The sequence below is a fragment of the Rhipicephalus sanguineus genome, chromosome 2, assembly GCF_013339695.2.
Source record: "Rhipicephalus sanguineus isolate Rsan-2018 chromosome 2, BIME_Rsan_1.4, whole genome shotgun sequence".
Taxonomy (NCBI): domain Eukaryota; kingdom Metazoa; phylum Arthropoda; class Arachnida; order Ixodida; family Ixodidae; genus Rhipicephalus; species Rhipicephalus sanguineus.
The window spans coordinates 182,528,390-182,546,365 of NC_051177.1; positions in this window are offsets into that span (position 1 = coordinate 182,528,390).

A 17,976-nucleotide genomic window follows, 5' to 3' on the forward strand; every position below is an offset into this window, starting at 1 on the left:
AAAAAGCACCAAGTAATAAAAAATTAAGCATGGGCGCTACGCGTCTCCAATAATGGTAGTATGGTTCTGAGCCATATAGAGCACGTCAGATTATTTTTTCCACTCCACTAAGCTGAGCAATTAACAAAGATTGCTTAATGAACTTTCTAAATATTGACTCTAGAGAAATATCTTCAATGCGAAAGCTGTAGCACTTGTTCTGAAGCGTCAGAATATTTCATCCATGCTAGTATAAGCGCCAATCCGATAGGCTGAGTAATTAAAAAAGACTGCTTAACTAACCTTTAAAATAGTAACTGTAACGAAAAACATTAAGTAGGAAAGCTGTAACGTTTGTTAAGCGACTTCGAATTGCTTCATCTATGCTAAGATAACTGCCCTCTTAAATTTTTTTTCAGCTTTTTTCTAGAGTGCGCGAAATTAAAAAGTATACTTGGCGCAAGTTAGCTGAAACACCCTGTATATAGGTGATTCTGTTCAGAAATAAGAAGTGGGGTTTGGTGTGCACGATAACTGTCTATCGAAGAGGACACCTCAACCGGTACACACACGGGGAAAGGGAATGAAAAGGACAGAGGAGAAAAAGTATGGCTGTTCTCGCGCAAGAAAATAACGAGGGAAGGGGTCCTTGACCGCCTCCCTCGTTATTTCCTTGCGCAAAAAATCTGGCAGATTCCACGCATTGTAGGAATCGATGTAATGCGAAGCAGCGAGCAAAGAGCTACATACATCGCCTTGTTTGTCTTTGACCCAAATGAAAGCATTCATGCCATGGCGTCTGGTTGAACATATATCGCATGTTTGTCATGCACGCATGCATGCACAATCTGGTATATACCATGCTAAGGAAACGCATGTTCTGTTATTACAATGCATGACCTGTCATTTATGTTCTTCACGCACTCACGTCATGCCGTGGCAATTTTGTTATATATCCAGTTAACAAAACGGCGGGAAGCGCACCACGACAGTGTCATGTATATTATACCGTACATGACACGCATAACATGATTCGCATGTTAGGACCTGTCATTTATGTTCGTCATAGTCACATCGCACAATACCAATTTTGGTGTATATCAAACGAGCGAAATGGCCGCGAGCGCACCACGAGTATGGCATGTAAATCATGCCATACAGGACATGCATATCATGGTTTTCTATGTTAGCAACTGTCACTTATGTTCGTCCTAGAGTCGCGTCACGCGATACCAATATTGGTGTATATCAAGCTAGCCAACGACCGCCAGCGAACAATGAGCGTGGCATGTAAATTATGTCGTACATGACTTGCATATCGTAATTTTCATGTTACCACCTCTCATTTACGATCGTCGTACAGTCGCGTCGCGCAATACCATTTTTGGTGTATATAAGCTAGGGAAACGGCCGCGAATACACCATGAGCGTGGCATGTAAATCATGACATACATGACATGCATGTCATGGTTTTCATGTTACCACCTATTACTCATGTCCTTCATACGTCACATCGCGCAACACCAGTTTTGGTGTATATCAATCTAGCGGAACGGCCGCGAGTGCGCCATGAGCGTGGCATGTAAATCATGTCGTACATGACATGCATGTCAAGATTTTCATGTTACCACGTGTTAGTTATGTTCGTCATACAAAAATTGGCCGCATATCTGCGTGCGTCGCTGCAAATGCCGTCTAAAGACGATAGAAGAGGCGCTGTGTGAGATATGGACGCCATCTGGCAATACGTCGGGAAACATGAGTGCTGTGTTGTGGGCTGGTAGTCCCGGCGCAGCAGCAGGCGAAGACCGGCGGTGACCAACGCGACCGGCGGGGACGCCAGCCAGCCCGGACGCGCGGTTTGACGTGAAGCGCCGAAGCAGAAGGAACGTCTGCACTCAACGAGTGCTCTCCACACACTCTTTTATTTACACGTCGCCTGGGTGAAACAGGAATGCCAGAGCGGCACCCCATAGCATTCATACAGTGCAATACGGAACCGAAACCGAAACACAACAATGAGCTCGTGCAGAGGGCACGGAGGAAGACAAGTTTCAGCGCAGTCGCATTTTCAGCGCAGCTTAAGAAACTAGGGTCTCTAGAATTACGTATCTATGTATTTTCTATTAAAGGAACACAGCACCTAATACTTACCTAGTGATGTTGCGCCTCAGATATGCGTAATGTTTGCTTTTTGATCAACAATGTACACAAGTATGAACCAGTCATCCGTTCAAGGTGGCTGGCCCTTGGGCAAGTGGTTCAACTTTTGCCGGGTGGCTGAATCGAGGGACGTGCCGACAAACTGAAAGACAGACCAAAATTTAGGCGTTTAAGTTCCCCAAGAAAGACTATCGTCTTTAAAATGTCTCGTCCAACTAGTTTTCATATATATCCATTCATTTACATGGCTGCGAGCGCCCCGAGATCATGTCATGTATATCATGCTGCACATGACGTGCGTGTCATGCTTTGCACGTTAAGACCTGTCATTATGTGCGTCATGAGCTCTTGTCACGCTATACCAATTTTGGTATATATGAAATTAACGGAACGGCCTCAAGAGCCCCAAGGCCGTGGAATGTAAATCATGCTGTTCATGACATGCATGTCAGGATTTTCTTGTTATGACCTGTCCTTTATGTTCGTAATACGGTCATGTTATGTCATACCAATTTCGGTACACATCCGATTAACGAAACCGCCAGGGGAGCACAAAGTCGCAGGCGTCTAGATAGATATAGATAGATAGATAGATAGATAGATTAGATAGATAGATAGATAGATAGATAGATAGATAGATAGATAGATAGATAGATAGATAGATAGATAGATACGCTCAAGGTCGCAGAAGTTCGCTAAGAAATGCTTCGCATTTAAAACAGCCATACTTTTGTGGCTTGTACAAGAGCAATTGGAACCGGCCGTCGGCGATAGTACGTTTTACCGCCACAGGAGTAGATCCGCCGTCACGTCGTCGATCGCGGAGACAAATGCCGTGGCTGGATTCGAAGCGGCTATATGGTTTAGTTTTCGACTGTATTCGCGCTGTTTGAAGTATACTGAAAACTTTTGAATGGTAATCGTGAAGCACTTGTCGTTCTGGGCAACCAGCCCATTTCAAAAGGCATGTATCGTTCGCGGCTATTTGATCGAGGCGCTCGCGCGTCGCCTGCTAGGCCGATAGCAGAGGGCGCATGTCAGTGATGCGCGGAAGATTGTTCTGGCACCATTATGTTCGCTTGAGTGAGAGATGGCTTTTGCCTATCTGAAAGTCAATTTTTAAAAGCAGCATTTGCCAGGAGCTGATACTAAGAGCCTGGGCGCTTAACGTTTCCTGAGGCACACTACCACTCTACGGCAAAAAGTGTTAAAAGGGTGTGTGGTTCGTCCCTTTGGGGACTAAGGGGGCTGCCACAACCATTAATCCCTTTAAGGACTAACGGAACCGGGTCTAACATTTAGTTCCCACAGATCACCTCAATGGACTAACATTTAGTCCTCACATTTACATCTTACTGGCCAACCGTTAGTCCCCGCAGATCACAACATCATCATCATCATCCTGTCTACGCCCACTGCAGGACAAAGGCCTCTCCCATGTTCCGCCAATCAACCCGGTCCTGTGCTTTCTGCTGCCACGTTATACCTACAAACTTCTTAATCTCATCTACCCACCTAATTTTCTGTCTCCCCCTCACGCGTTTCCCATCTCTTGGAATCCAGTCAGTTACCCTTAATGACCACCGGTAATCCTCCGACGTGCTACGTGCCCGGCCCATATCCATTTCTTCTTCTTGATTTCAGCTATGATGTCCTTAACCTTCGTTTGTTCCCTGATCCACTCTGCTCTCTTCCTGTCTCTTAAGGTTATACCTATCATTTTCCTTTCCATAGCTCGCTGCGTCGTCCTCAATTTAAGTTGAACCCTCTTTGTAAGTCTCCAGGTTTCTGCTCCGTAGGTAAGTACCGGTAAGATGCAGCTGTTATATACCTTCCTCTTGAGGGATAGTGGTAGACTACCATTCATGATTTGATAATGCTTGCCGAATGAGCCCCATCCCATCCTTATTCTTCCAGTTATTTCACTCTCATGGTTCGGCTCCGCGGTTACTACCTGTCCCAAGTAGACGTACTCCTTTACAACTTCCAGTGTCTCGCCACCTATCCCAAAGCGCTGTTCTCTGCCGAGATTGTTCCACATTACTTTAGTTTTATGCATATTAATTTTTAGACGTACTCTTCTACTTTCCGTATCCAGTTCAGTAATCATGAGCTGTAATTCGTCTCCCGCGTTTACTCATCAATGCAATGTCATCAGCGAATCGCAGGTTACTTAGATACTCTCCATTAACTCTTATCCCTAATTCTTCCCAATCTAGGGCCCTGAAAACCTGATTTACATGATTTACATGATTTACATGCCACGCTCATGGTGCGCTCGCTGCCGTTTCGCTAGCTTGAAAACAACAAAATTGGTATTACATAACGTGACTGTACTACGAACATAAATGACAGGTGGTAACATGACAATCATGACATACAAACCCTCTCATGCATGAATTAAATCCAGAGGATGAAAAAATTAATTTTGGCCTAAAAGTGTTGCTGGAGATCACAAAGCTCATGACCAAAATTTATTTCAAGTAATCAAAAGCCACCATATGTTTCTGATGTGTCCTCATACGAGGACAACATGCCGTAAGCTGATTAGAGTCCTTGGTATCAGTACACCTGAAGTATATCTAGAACACTAAAAGAAACTATTACATTTCAAACTGAAATGCTGCGATAGATGTTCTCGAGAAAGCCCTTGCACCAGGGCTTGTTGAAGCGCCGTTAGCACACACAGGCTCGCGGTCATCCCTCTCTTTTTCTGAGCTGCTGGAAGTTCCAAGGTCGGTTAGAAGCTGCTCCCAATTATCCGCCCCGGAATCGTCATCAGAGTCAGATGAGTGGTCAAAGATAGCATCGATTTCTTTCCTGGACAGTCGTCTCTTAGAAGACATCTTAGAAAAGTGTCGTTTTTGCCACAGTCTACGGAAACGCGAGACTTATACACATCCAAAAGCTCCCATAAAAGCACTCAACTGCGCACGTAAAGCGCGGGAAAATACAAGCGCTTTCAGCTGAGGTTTGGCTTTCTGCGGGCGCGTTTTTATTTGGTGACGCTGCAGATGAGTCTACACCTTTCATGCATAATGTCCCCACTTGAGGAGACTTGGTCTATTCCTTTTATAGAGCCCATAGTCGAGAAAAAAAACGTCAAAAAAGGAGCTGGTATTATTCAAGAGTTGTTCTTTCAACACATATTTTTGATAGTTTAAAAGCACCATAGCCTGTCGAGCAATTATTTTTTGTTTTTTACGAACATTCAGTGGCCTCAAACAAGCCTACTCTCCGTAAGAACATGGAGCTTCAAGAAACATGGACAGCAAGCGCCATCTTTGAAACAAGGTAGGAACATTGGTGGCTTCTCAATTGAGGACACCATGCGGCTAATGATTCGCTACAAGTAACGGGACGACATTTGTAGCAGGATAAATATCTGTCCTCATATAAGGCCCGTATGCATGAGAGTGTTTGCAGCATTATTTACATGCCATGTTCATGGTGCACTCGCGGCCGTTTCGCTACCTTGATATAAACGAAAATTGCTATTGCATGACATGACTGTATAACAAACATAAATGACAGGTGGTAACATGACAATCATGACATGCATGTGGTGTAGGGCATGTTTTACATGCCATGCTAGAGGGCTGCTCGTGGCCGTTTCGCTAGCTTGACATACACCAAAACTGGTATTGCCTGATGTGACTGTATGACGAAGATAACGGTAACATGACAATCATGACATTCATTTCATGTGCACCATGATTTACATGTCATGCGCATGGTGCGCTCGCGGCTGGCCCGCTAGCTTGGTATACCCCAAAAGTGGTATTTCGTGACGTGACTGTGTGGCAAATATAAATGACAGGTGGCAACATGAAAATCATGGCATGCATGTCGTGTAGGGTATGATCTACATAGCATGCTCATGGTGCTCTGACGGCCATTTCCCTAGCTTGATATACACCAAAACTGGTACTGCGTGACGTGACGTTACAGTATGACGAACATAAATGAGAGGTTCTAAGAAGCACATCATAATATGCATGTCATGTACGGCACGATTTACATCACACTGTCTTGGTGCGCTTCCGGTCGTTTTGTTAACTGGATATACACCAAAATTGGTATGGCATGACGTGAGTGCGTGAAGAACATAAACGACAGGTCATGCATCGCATATGCCAGAATGTACGTTTCATTATGTTAAAGATTGTACACGCATGAATGCATGACAAACATTGCAATATACAGTGAACTAGATGTCATGACATGAATGACTTCATTTGCCTCAAACGCAAACAAGGCGATGTATGCAGCTCTTTGCTGGCTGCTTCGCATTACATCGATTTCCACAGCGCGTGGAATCTGCCAAATTTTTTCGTCTCGGTATTCCTTTTATTTCTCTCTGTTTTCCTCTTCCTCTTTCTTTGTTTTCTCTCTGTCTCTCTCTCTTTCTCTCTCTCTCCTTTTCCCGTGTTCGTTTTCGCTTGACACTCGCACATGCTCTACACGGTAGGGGAGCCTGCCCAATTCCTCTGGCACATACTCTTTCGTTCGGTAAGGCCACCGACCCGACGTTGACGCCGCTCAAAGCAGGAACGGGCGCCTAAGGGTTGCGCTCTAAAATATAAAAGCACGTTTAATGAAAACGACAGGGGTCGTTTTAGCAATATTTGCAGTAGTGGGCTTATTTCAATTCGTGTTCTTTGCGGTTGCCTGTCCCATTAAGGACGTGCTCTGGTTCTAAAAGTTCTTCTTGAGAAATCACCACGGCGACGGCGACAATCTATTGCGCGAAAAACGAGAAGCCCCTTTTTAGCCCATTGTATTAGTTTCTCTAACCGTATTTGAATCTGTCGTTCACACGTCGCATGTTTCATGACTCGCACGCTATTTGAAGGTTGCCAACGTAACGTGAGTGCATGATAGTATATGGCTGATCGGTTAAGCGAGGCAATCTAGACTAGAGCACTGCACGGGCCGGATTTTACGGCCCGGGCCCGGCCCGCGCCCGCTTCATGAAGCCCGAGGCCAGCCCGGGCCCGTGGTTCCCGTGGCCCGGCCCGGGCCCGGGCGTACATGACCGAACCCAGCCCGAGCCCGGCCCGGGCCCGGGCGTACTTGACCGTATCCAGCCCGAGCCCGGCCCGGGCCCGTCGTTCCAAGCCCGGGCCCGGCCCGGGTCCGGGCGTTCATTACTAAACTAATCCAGGGCGCGCTTGTTCATGACCAGGCCCGACCCGGGCCCGCTAGAGGATGTTAGTTGATGATGATTAATAATGATGCCGTGCGCTTTGTAGCGGGCGATCGGACGGAAAATCCGGTGTGTACATGCATCGAAATGCTGCTTTGCCCGCGGTGGTAGATCAGCGGTTAAGCTGTTTCGCTGTTAAGTCCTAGGACGCGGGTGCGATTCCCGCGGCCACGGCGGCCGCAATTTGATGGGGGCGAAATGCAAGAACACCCCTGTATATACTTATCTTTAGGTGCACGTTAGAGAACTCGAGGTGGTCGAAATTGATCCGGTGCCACTACGGCGTGCCTCGTAATCATATCGTGGTTTTGGCACGTAATACCAAGGAATATAAATGAAATGTACCGTACGTGTGTCAACCTAGAATAAAAGACCGAAATCTTTATTCCTCCCATGGGAACAACCGTGATCTGGCCCACTGTTAGCGCTGTTAATATATATATATATATATATATATATATATATATATATATATGTGTGTGTGTAATCTGGCGTGTTTATAAGGAAACCCACCACGATGTACTTGTTACTTTGACGAAGTCTAGTCCAGCAGACGAAACGTTAGAAAAAATATACAGTGCCAATCTATATCTATACGGGTGAAAAAAAATTGCACTTCAACTGTTTTTCTATTTTTATTGCTAAGCTTTACTAAGGGCCAGCTCTTTGCACGTGTCACTTCAGCTTGGCACAGTATACCTTAGACCATGCAATGCATAACGTTCGCGTGTGCTCGAAGGCCCGACTTACGCCTTTTAATGAGCGCGTCCGAGCCCGGCCCGCAGCCTGAAGGCCGGGCCCGGCCCAGGCCCGTGAATTCAAGCCCGGGCCCGCACTTTCAAGCCCAGCCCGGGCCCGCCGGAAAACGCTTCGGACGGCCCGCCCGGCCCGCGGGCCGGGCCGGGCCCGGGCTTTTGGGCCGGCCCGGGCCCGTGCAGTGCTCTATCTAGACATCAGCCGCTATCTTAAAACAAAGCCCTGAGGCACACCGTTTTAAAAAAATGTTGCACCTAAACGAACTTGAAAGGTTGCGGTAGGTGGAATATCAGACGTGCAGTTGAGAATCCTCCCGTGCATTCCTGGTAAAGTAACCTATTTCAAAGTTGCGTCATATGCAATTTCAAGATTAAAAAGAACACTGCAAAGCAGTGCTGCTGCAGAAAAGCTTCTCTTTCAAGGTGGTTGGTTGTGCACATTCATTCTTGTAACCCCGCTGGTGGGGCATTTAATAAGTATTCCTTGCGAGGACGTTGGTTAGACTAATGTCAGTGGTGATGCTCTGACAGAATTTTGCGATATAACTCACAAGTGCTATCGGCCTGTAGGTGGTTACTAATGTACAATCGTTTCCAGTTTTGAGAAACGTGACTATAACTTTTTTTTCAATCTGTTGACATTTCGCCAGTGTCCCACATAGCGCTAAAGACGCGCAGCAAGACCTTCACCGCTTCTTGCGGCTGGTGAGCGAGCATTTGGTAATGTATTTTGTCTGGTCCGGGTGCTTTTTTAGCGCGCAAGTGTTTTTATGCCGTGGTCCACCAACACTTCATTTCTTTTCTGTCGCGGAAAGTGACGTCGGAAAAATGCACACGAACATATGACAAAGAAAAGCTTCCCTGATTTGGATTGATCTGGGAGTCGAACCCACGACCGCTCGGTCCACGACGCTCTGTGCCGGGCACTCTACCCACTGCGCTACTGACGTACATGCAGGAGGCTGCACAAACGCGCTATATCGATAGGTCCGGCTCAACCACAGCTATGCGGTGAAGTCGCACTCCATTTTTGCAGGCGACATGCCTACCGCGTCGCCGATAAACATGTCTGGCGTGTCGAGGCCGGCGAAAACATTGGCTGTCGATAACTAGCGTTATTGAGTGAGCTGCAGCGGCGGCGTCGAGAAATACAAAATTGGCCCGAGCGTCACTTCTCCGAATCATGGTTGCTAGCGGCGTTGTAAAACAGATGCGGAACTCTGCTACCTAAAGGTAGCTTCGGTAGTTGGCGGGGTTGGCATCGCCTTCTGAGCGTAACGAGAAGTACGCATTCTGACTAACGATCGCCGACAGGGAGCGCTTCGGTGTTTCAGGTGACGGAGGCTTTCGGTGCATTATTCTACGGAACTCTACGGCCGGTGCAATGCGCCATGCGCAGTGATTCGGTTCGGTGACGGCGTAGTTACGTGCTTTGCCTTTCGCGTCGTTTTAGCGTGTAACGCCTATCCGTTTTCGCCAGAGTATTGCAACTTCGACATGCGCCAACAGTATTTCCCCGCTGCCGCCTTTTTCGAGTGTGACAGCACTGGTCAAGAAAACAGCTGCAATGAGTACCACAGAAGGGCAACGGCATCGACGGGTGAATGTCGCGCACGTGAAGGCTTTGATGGAGATCGAGACGCGCCAGCGGTTAGCGGAATGCCTTCACGAATTCTCGGCTCAGGCAAGGAACTCCGCTTCTCGCGTTCCTGAAGCACTATGTTGTAGTCTATACATGAGCACAGAAGTAGTCTACCCTACTACTGGGGAGTGCGCACCTTGGTGTTTCCTCAAATGACGACCCCTTAAATTAATGAATATGAAGTAATAATGTATATTGTGTGCGTGTTGATCCCATCATTGCACGGGATGTACCATACATTGTGTCCAGTTGTATGTTAATTACTTCAGCTACCACAAAGTTTGAGTCACAATCATGTGACTCAACCGTAGGGATGTGGATGTGCCACGTGGCGTCAATGTGTGCGCATCCATGTAAAACGGTGCTGCAGCCGCGAAACAATAAATAGACAATGTGCATGCTCATCTATATCGGTGTTCGATAAACAACAAAGCACTTGTGTGAAGACACGTTTCACTTTCGAGTTATATACCTGTAGCGCCATCATCATCGTCATTTTACAACCACCGCGCCGCGTCTCTCGCGCAGCTCATGCCTAGCGCTCGAGGCGCGAGCAGTTAAGAACGTGCTCACGCTCCGGGTGACTGGACGCCGGCAGCCCCTGCCGCTCTGCTTGGCCTTCGAATAAAGTGGCGAGACTTCGGCACGGCCACGTCGGCCGCCCTCACGTCTTCTCTCTCTCTCGCTACAATTGGTGACCCGGAGAACACGCCCTTCGCCGAGCGGCCGGCTGCCATGCTTCCGCGACTCTGCCCTCCAGTTCCGCCGTTTCACCCGGCCTACCCCCGAGCGTGGTTTATGCAGCTCGACGCCTGCCTCGCGGTGAATGGCGTCACAGCGCAGCCGCTCATGCACGACATCCTGCTTGACGCCCTCCCGGCTGAGCTGCGTCATCTGTCCGCCGCGTCGACTTCCAGCCTGCAGCCATACGACGACCTCTGCGCTGCGGTGCTGGCCCGCTACGGCGAGACGTACCGCCCGCTACCGGGGACCCGTGACTTCCGGGTTTCCCCTCCGTCAACGCGAGCGGTACCACCCGGCCCGCAGCCCTCCCATGACCATGACCTACCTTCCCCGGCTACGACTCCTTCGACCTCACGTCAGGCCACCAGCGCATCGATTCCTGCGCCCGACCACCCGCCCGACGAGGTACAGGAAGTGCCTGCTGCCACCGGCCACTCCACAGAGAGCTCTGTCTTTTCGACAGCCTCGGCCCATGGTCCTTCAGACGTGCCGGCCATCTGCACGTCTTCCCCGACCTCCACGGCCCACGACACTTCTGACACGTCAGGCTCCATGACGGCCACCTCGCCGCACGCCCTGGAGCCTGCCATAAACACGGACATCGTGACTCCCGCTGTACGACCCCCAATTGCGGAGGCATCGCCAGCGATGTCCAACGAACCCGTCTTTTCGACCTCGACACTGTGCGCATCTTGCCAGCAGGAACTACCATCATCCTCGAAATCTCCCGCAGCAGACGTTCAAGCCCATAACCAGCTACGGCCCAACGTGCGGGACGCGGCGACGATGACAGAAAATCCCGAAGACCACCCGCCGTGCTTGCCACAGGTAGACCAGACCGCGTATGCCCTACCGGCCACACAGGCATACAACCCACTGCCGCCCCGCACACGCGCTCTCCTTCACCTACTAAACTTCATTCTGCGACTACAGCAGCACCGTCGTCCAGTCTCTCCAGCACGGCTCATCACACCGAGATTAGTCGCGCCCCGTCTATCTGCAGCGCACGCCTCGCGGCTCGTCTGCACTCTACACGGCAGACTATGGAGCAGCCGCAGCCAGCAATGTGCCACCACCAACGCCGTTACCGGCAACGTCGCCAAGCCAACTGCGTCGCCCGCCCAACCAGGCGAAGTTCGCACCGACGAACGTCTAATTCAACTGGCCAAGATGTTACTAAGCCTACGCTCCACTCTGTCTTAAGGTCACCTATACCCGAGTTTGCGGACGAACCCGCAGCATCACAAGAGCTTGTGTGTGTGCCAATTTCGCTGGCTGTACAGCGGAATTTCTCGGCCCACTACCGATTTCCACGTCATCGGTGTCGCTCGCTCCTTCCAACAGCGTCTCTTCGTCGCGACCCTCGCCCGCTACGCTTCTCCCAGAGCCGCCCGCCAGAGACCCAATGGTTCCCGACAGTCCCTTAACCGTTGCCGACCTAGACTGCCCGGCCATTTTGTCTCGCGTCACCACCTTGTATATACGCCCCCCATAGTTTTTCAATTCGGCTTCATTTCTGCGGGGGGGGGAGTAATCTGTAGCGCCATCATCATCGTCATTTTACAACCACGCGCCCGCGTCTCTCGCGCAGCTCATGCCTAGCGCTCGAGGCGCGAGCAGTTAAGAACGTGCTCACGCTCCGGGTGACTGGACGCCGGCAGCCGCTGCCGCTCTGCTTGGCCTTCGAATAAAGTGGCGAGACTTCGGCACGGCCACGTCGGCCGCCCTCACGTCTTCTCTCTCTCTCGCTACATACCGATGCCTATGACGGAGGAATGAATCATGTTTTTTTACCTCCAGAAAGTACTCTGTTGGTTTCGTTAAGAGAGAGTACTCTGTTGATTTCGTGTAGACTTAGAGAGGGCCTTGTATGATCTGTCTTGAAAAGCTCTTGTCGGAAACTTTTGATTTTAGGGGCGAAGCTCCTTAAGGCGGCACCCGTTCGTCCCTCGTAGTCGTAGTCGTAGTCGTAGTGCGTAACATTCTTACGCTTTGACCTCCATGGTGCCGGTGGGAGATTTTCCCTGTGCGTTGTTGAACAATAAAAATTCGCAGCGTGCGCGTTAACTAAAAGCCGAATTCTTCTGTCTCTCATTCCCCATTAGCAGCCATTGGCATGATCCAGTAGGAAACGTTAGTAGAAGTAGAAGTGTAAGTGTTAGCTAAAAGCCGACTTCTGTCTCTCATTCCCATTAGCAGCCATTGTTTACCTCCAAGGTAGTGCCTGGTGAGATTTCTCCTGTGCGTGATTAAACAATAAAATTTTTGTTCAAAACGCCGTTGATTGATTAAATAAACCAACGAAAGACGCCAGACGTTTTGTAAAAGCAAAACGAAAGAACGCCAGATGTTTCTAAAGCAAAACGAAAAGACGCCAGCTGCTTAACGAAAGACGCCAGATGTTTTCTAAAGCAATGGTTTTCTAAACAATGAAAATTCACAGCGTACATGTAAAATTAAAGTGAGCTGCAAGTCGTCGTAACTCTCATCGAACCTTTAGTATAAACGCGCCCGATCTCACGTCGGTGATGATGTACTGGGCAGAATCCACGGAAGATTCACGGTTTACCGATGAACCTCCGCAGCTTCGCCCACTCATCATCATTCACTCCGTGGATATGCTGTGATTTTTTAATAGAACGTTTACGTTTCAGGAATGCTGTCGAATAGTTCGCTGAGCTCTATATAGTGCAAAAGTACAGACGTAGTAGGTCTACTTGTTCATGTAAGGTTGTCTGGACCCTGGAGTTCAGGGATTCGGGACAGTATATGAAGCGTAGTTTCCGTTAAATTTGCGAACGTGATCCCATATTCTTTTTCATGTGGTTGAGCTATTAATTGATTACACGTATTTTTTCCAGGAGATCTTTTCGGCCTGCCTGCGGATAAATCTCGTTCTTAACTTTTAAGGAGAAAGCCTTAGATGACTCATGAAACGCGAAATTTGACCATCGGCGTCTCCCGTCCTGCGGCGCCGGGGACGAGTTATGCAAAAAATCATCATCACGTAATGACGGCACCATATGACGTGATTATGACGTCAGGGATCGCAAAACATTTGTGACGTCATCATGACGTCACAAATTCTGCTGTGACGCGATGTCGTTGTAGCGCCCTACTTTGGGCAGCGAACAAAACTGGAGAGTGCGCGACCTCAAGAGAAGGAAATAAAGACGGCGCTTGGCAGTGGCACGTGAAGCCGCGGTTTGTGTTCCCTGCTGGCGTCGATCCTGGTTCAGCCGTCTCGTGCCTACGCTCCCGTGGCGTAAGCCTGTACTGACATGACATGGCATGTTAGCTTGGTCGAAGGTAGGCTGATCACGGAAGCAGTGCAAAACCAAGTGAGGTGCCTCGGATCCTGGAGACAGTGCGAAACCACGCTAGGTGCAAAAAGCTTTCGGAGGGGCGGCGGTGCAGGATAAATATATCTAGGGAGCCTGCATGACCGGCTGGTCATGTAGGCTCCCTAATACATCGACTGAGATGAAAAACAAGACGGCTTTCGCCTTCGAGTCGTCTTAGGTGAATGCACAGGGGACCCTGTGAGTTTTTTAAAGAATAAAAGGTCGTTTTGAAAGGCAAAATAGACAACCACCCGTTTGTACACGAAGCCACAAGGAAATCCATACGCATTTCTCAGAAATAAAGCCTCTTAGTTGCCGAAAAATTCGTCCTGGACCGGGGATCTAACCCGGGACCAACGCCTTTCCGGGGGGGGGGGGCGGTCGCTCTACCAATTGAGCTAACCAGCAAGCTGGCAATTGGCAGCGCCAGGGCGAATTCATCGACAACTCGAAGCAACTGGACACATTTGGAAAATCATTTGGAAAATCAGTATCTTCGCGGAAAAGTGTGGCCCGCAAGGTGGCGGACGCCCCGCGGCGTGCTCTCCGCGGTGGTCAGGCAGTTAAAACTTAGCACGTATCAGGAAAACTGAAAACGGTAGAGGCAGCGCTGCGTGCTGACTTCCCGACCCGTTTGTAGCACGAAGCCACCTAAGGAAGCGTATTCGTTAATTCCAGTAGAAAGTTCGGGGCCCTTTATTTCTAAGCAATCCGACGCCGCGCACAACCTGAACAACAACATCGTCATGTCGTGCGCCCAGACGCCAGAAACAGAAGTTCACGTGTGTTCTGAGCACGTTTTTTGCGCGTGAAGCGGACGTAGCACGGCGAAAATGGCCCGGGGTGCACGCGATCTACTTTTTAGCCTTTGTTAGGCTAGTAATTCATTTTCTATGCGTATGCACTTGTTCTCCTTATTTTCTTCCTTGAGTCTTCGTTTTTTTCCTGCTATGTTCGTCATGTCGCAAGCATCGGGACGATGTCTTTTCAGAGGGGGGCAATGCCGCGCCCGCTTCTTCTTTAATTTTGATGTATTCGGGTTTGACCAGCAAAGGCGGGTATCAACGCTCGACGCTGACCGCGCCGCAATGTTCGAGAAGCTTCGCGAGTGTAGTAGATCGTTTTGTTAAGATTGCACGCAGGACGCTAATAGTCTAGATTATTCCAGTGCTTGCGCGACAACCAGTGATAAGACAGGAAAGTTCAATGCGTGATGTATAAAAGACTGTGCATCTCAGCCATGAGCAGTTGATCGACGGTCGACGCTCTGTTCGCAGCTATCAGTGTATTGCTGCAGTTTGACTTTCAGTTTCTCGGCCACAAGTTCGGCCAAATAAAGAGTTTCATCTCGGACGTGCTGAGTGCTGCCTTCGTCGACGTCACGACCACGTGACATCTGGTGGAGGTGCTGTTTGTCCATGTTCCGGACGCCCCCGTCAAGCCGTGAACCAAGCCCCCCGAGTCGCAAAGAAGACATCGACGCCAAGACCGAGCAACGAGGAAGCCGCAGGAAATATGGTCTACCGCCAAAGTACGGGCCTCTACCTGAAAAGACCCGGCAAACAAGGACCCTCACCTCGACCACAGCGACGATGACAGACGCTGTGCCGCCCGCACCGATCCTTCTCCGGACGCCCAAGGAGCCGCCAACCTTCCGCGGATCGTCATTCGAAGACCCGGAAAGCTGGCTCGAAGCCTAGGACCGAGTCGCCGTTTTCAATGCCTGGACCAGCGAAGACAAGCTACGGCATGTCTACTTCGTCTTGCAAGACGCTGCTCGCACCTGGTTCGAGAACCAAGAGCGAACCCTGACAACGTGGGACACATTTCGCACCAGGTTCCTCGCTACATTCACGAGCGTCATCCGCAAGGAGATGGCCGAAGCGCTGCTTGAAACCCGTTCGCAGCTGCCAAACGAAAACGTGGTGCTCTTCACAGAAGAGATGACCAGACTCTTGCGCCACGCCGACCCCGAAATGCCGGAAGAGAAGAAAGTTCGCTTCCTCATGCGAGGAGTAAAGCAGGAGCTGTTCGCGGGTCTGATGCGGAACCCACCGACGACTCCAGGAATTCACCTCCGAAGCGACGACGATTGAAAAGACGCTGTAGATGCGCACCCGACAATTCAATCGCCGCTCGACGTCAGCTTACGCAGAAGTTCAATCATTGTGCTCTGACGACCTGCGTGAAACGATTCGAGTGATCGTGCGGGAGGAACTGCGAAGCTTTTACCTCCGCCGCAGCATAAAGTGGATTCAATCGCGACGTTGTCCGCGAGGAAGTCCGGGCAATCGCTTGGAAATTCCCGAAGCACCGCAGGCTCAGCCGGAAGCCTGAGCTATGCTGCTGCAGCCGACGCATGCCCCCCCCCCCCCTCCTCGCCCGCGTCAAGACGCCGCGCCGCCGCAGCACCTCCGCTCCACCACCACCACCGACGCCATACCGCCCGCCGACAGGACAACGATGCGCCCCCCGAAAGACCGACGTTTGGCGTGCCCCTGACAACCGCCCGCTCTGCTACCACTGCGGGGAGGCCGGCCACACGTATCGCCGCTGCCAGTACCGACAGATGGAGCTACGCGGATCCGCCGTCAACGCGCGCCGTGCCCGCAGCCCGAACGGCCTCGCGACATCGACGAGTACCTCACCGGAACACAGTTGCAAGAACGACGACCTTCCCGCTCGCCGTCGCCGGCCGCTACATGTCACCGCACCGCCGGCAGTACACTGGCCCAAACCGGGGCCGGTCGCCTAGACCGTATCCGGGAAACTAAGGGCAGCAACCGGTGGAGGTGCGGTTGCTGTACGACGAACTACCGAAGATATTCCGCCGCCGACGGCGACGCCGCGACGAAACCTTCAGAACACGACGCGAACCAGACAGACCCTCGACGACGCAATCTCGCGTACCGAAGAATACCCGACGACGCAACGTGGAAGCAGCGGAACAAACCGACGCAGCCGTGACCCGAAGCCGCGACCCAACCGCGACGCAAGACGACGAACTAGTGGCCTCGACGTTCTCATCGACGGCCACAACGTCGCCGCTCTCGTCGATACTGGAGCCGACTATTAGGTCATCAGTGGGCTCTTCGCCACTAAGTTGAAGAAAGTTAAGACTGCTTGGGAAGGCCCCGAAATCCCTACCGCTGGAGGCCATCTAATAACGCCGTCTGGAGTCTGCACAGCAAGAGTCACAATCAATAATCGCACGATCCTGGGAGTTTCGTAAACTTGCGACACTGTTCAGGGACGTCATACTTGGCATGGACTTCTTAAACCATCACGCGCCGTCGTCGCCTTAAGAACCAAGTCGATAAACCTACCGTCCGACAAAACGACGCCGCCGTATACGAATCCATGTCAACATGCCCTGAACGTGCTCGAGGATCAAGTTACCAGCCCGCCTCGCTCCAGCGTCATAATTCCCGTCAGCACCGAAAAAGTTGAAGACACGAAGTGTCATCGAGAGCGACCAGCGATTTCTGCTATACCATGACATTTGCGCCGCAAGGGGCATTGCTCAGTTGCATGAAGGAAAAGAAGCGTGATGCTAACGAACTTCTGCCAAGAATAGACACGTGAGCAGGGGCACGACGATTGCATACATCAAAGAAATCTTGGCCGTCAGCGATGCGTTTGCCTTTTCAGATTCTGACGAAGCTACGACGACTACCCCAATCCCTGAGCCACCCTTCGACGTAAACTCAAGTCTTCCCGCTCGCCAACAGCAACAGCTTCGATGCCTTCCGCAGAATACATGGGACGTTTTAGTCGTCATCGCGGTGTCCGACATACGCCCCTTGCTAAGCACCGCATTAAAACAGAACAAAATGCTCGACCACTCCGTCAGAGTGCCTAACGGGTTTCGGCGCGGGAATGGGAGGCCGTTAAAAAACAAGTCGACGAAATGGTACGCGACGATGTCATCCAGCCGTCTAACAGCGTGGGGCGTCTCCCGTGGTGTTAGTGAAGAGGATTGGACCCTACGTTTCTGCGTCGATTATTGTCGCCTGAACAAAATCGCAAAGAAGGACGTGTACCCTCTCCCACGGATAGACGACGCACTGGACCGACTTCACAACGCGAAGTACTTTTCGTCGATGGACCTCAAGACCGGCTACTGGCAAATCGAAGTCG